The sequence below is a fragment of the Gymnoscopelus braueri genome (genome assembly GCF_963280865.1).
Source record: "Gymnoscopelus braueri genome assembly, chromosome: 8".
Classification (NCBI taxonomy): domain Eukaryota; kingdom Metazoa; phylum Chordata; class Actinopteri; order Myctophiformes; family Myctophidae; genus Gymnoscopelus; species Gymnoscopelus braueri.
This window is the reverse complement of record NC_137609.1, coordinates 53,818,238-53,821,306: the sequence shown is the minus strand read 5'-3', so window position 1 is coordinate 53,821,306 and position 3,069 is coordinate 53,818,238.

The window sequence follows — 3,069 nt, the reverse complement described above, 5'->3', positions numbered from 1 at the left end:
CTGTGACGTTCACATGCTGTGTGGGCAGAGATATATACCTTATTTAAAGTCTGACTAGTGCTGTTATCTTTACTTCAAGTCTCTTCAACCTTGTAAGCTCAGTGTAGACGGGAAGGCATCTGTGTCGATTATAATACATCTTACAGCAATATATTATCACACACATCAGAACAATATATAGTCTACATGTCATGGTCCACGGACAGTGCATTCCCGATAATAACACAAAGGATGTGGTTTAATTGATCTATTTCTAAAATAGACATATTTTCTTTTATGCCCCATTCCTATAATTATTTATCTGATGAATGATATGAGGTATCGTGCTGGTGTTTAGGCAATTCATGATGGCACTCGTCCTGGGCCGTCGATCAGATCACAAACAACAAAGAAGACAAGGTGGAGTTTTCAACCAGTTACTGGCCAGTTCAATAGAGACACACGGGGACTACAAATTTCACGCCCACTTTTGAGACAGCGCCGCTACTCCCGGTCCGTTAGAACGATGAACTGCAGCTGCCAATGCATTCCCTATGAGAGGATATGAAAGTTAGCCTACTTTTAAAATTATCCTGCATTAACTGAAGACGATATTGATTTAAATAAAAATATGTTTCCAAATGTATGGAGTGTCATTGTCAACATATCTTCTTGTTTTCTTAATAGTTGATGTGTTTCACATTTAATTTGCCACTTTAACGAGTTACCCATAATGCTAACGCAGCAGAGGGTAGACAGCAGACGGGCATTTCAGTGACATCACTGTCTTTACGAGTGCCGAGCGCCGACCACTGGCGTACCCACTGTAGAGGCAGGAGAGGCGGTCGCCTGCCCAACTAAGACCTCGCCTCCCCTAAAAAAAAAAATAACCCGAAAATGTGTCACGCATCCAACAAGCTTTGAACTGAGCAGATTGGACCTTCTGTTCCAGAGATAATGACCAAAACCTATTGAAAACGGCCACTTTCGCCAGTTTTCTGGGTATTGAAAACCTCAAGGGATGCGTCCGTGACGTATATACCATGCGACCACTTAAACTCTGGATCTCCGATGCTAGCGGTTTTGACATACTGATGGAGTATATTATAGTATATTGTGGGTAGTATATCGAGATGAAAGATATGGGACATTAACTCTTTGACTGCCAGAGTATTTTCGTGTTTTTTTATTTTTATATTTTGAATTTTTCTCATGAAAATAATTTAAGGGGACATAATGTAAAGACCCAGCACAAATCTGCCACTAGAGTGCAGCACATGACTGCTTGATCAGGTCGTTGGGTCTCTCTCAGCCTTCTTGATAGATTAGACAAGGAAAAACATGAAAACGGAAGTGACGTCGTCCCAGATTGTTTTGATCGCCAAAATGCCGTCGTGATACACGACGGCGATGACTGATCGTCACCCAGACCATAGATTATAGAAGAGAAACTGTCCGTTTGTCCGTCATACCGTGTGAAAGACCGTTTATTTACCTATTTTGGACGAAAATGACTGGGGAAAAGAATCAAAAACCGGAAACGGAATCCAGGTCATGAAACCGGATGCAGATGTCCGTGAAGTAAGTGGAACTCGAGAATAACATTGAATATTAAGCAGCATAGCGCAATCAGAGATTAAACAATGAACGCGCGTCCAGCGTGTCGAGCGCGTCGACGGCCAACTGGACAAAGTAGCACTTGACGCGTTATCGCGTCGTCCGCAGTCAAAGAGTTAAAAAGGACAAATTAAACAAATGGGACAGATTATTAGAACACCAAAAAAATCGCTACAGCCTCAGTAGTTAACCAGTGAAATGACGGTATTTTACAATACCTCTCATAGAGATTGCATTGAGAGCTGCAGTTCATCGTTCTAACGGACCCCGAGTGTCAAAAGTGGGCGTGGATTTGTAGGCCTTCCGCTTCCGGCCGTGTGTCTCTATTCAGACATGCGTGTGTGGTTGGTTGGTCAAAGATGCACACAGGAATAAGGAGAAGGAAGTAGAGTGTGTAAAAGGTAATATACAGTACGTACATCAGGCCTTAAAGGGAGAGTTCAAACTACACTCCTTTAAAATAACCTGCTGCTGTTATGAAACCATGGCAACCTGTTGGATTTGTTTGTGTTCATGGTAACCAATGACAACTTCCTGTACAACACACAACACAGGTAGGAGACGGAACACATCATTTTACCCAAGGAGATTCATCTTTATTGATTTTTTTTTGTTTTTGTTCAAAGTCAAAGTGTTTTAAAAATCAAATATGTTATGAATTGAAAGCTTAACGTTCAGGTTAAGAGCTTCTCTTCATAAATACATGATAAACATATATGACAAAACTCTGGTTTAAAATGTTTAAAATGTTCATGGGCGATGCACACGCTTATTAAAATGACATCAGGTGCTTAACAAGGTGCTGAAGTCACACATGGTCACATTATGATTGCTCATCAACTACAGCTCATCAACTACAGCGGAGTTTGATGAGCGAGGAAGGTCACTTCCATGATTTAAAATAGACGCTACACACAAAGATGAAGCATTTAACCTGGACAGACATGAACTCATATAACCTGAGGCCCATTCTAAAAAATGTCTTTTAAATCCTAACAGTTTTCTGAAAACTGATGTTGCTATATCAGTGGTTCTCAAACTTTTTCATGTCAAGGACGCCCACAATTATATGTATTTGGCCGTGGGACCCCCATCTAAAAATATTTTGTTCCAGGGACCCCCAGAAACAAAGATTTGAGTTAAAAATATTCGCATTCAAAGATTTGCACAAATGTTCATGATTTTTTCGAAAATAGCAGATCTGCAAGCTCACAGTGTGGCACTTAGTGATGCGCTATGAGCTTGTATATCTGCAATTTTTTAATAGCCAAAGTATAAAATAATGTTAAAGTGGTTAAAATAACTTTGATTCTATATTAACACATTCGGTGCAAGAGGTTTATTAAAACTCTCACCGTTTAAGACGCGCTGTTGCTGCTGTAGAATCGACGACGAGCAACCGAATGTAAACAATGGATGCGTGCACGACAGTGTTTTTAAACACGTTTAAAAAGGAGAGGCAGGGTTATTAAA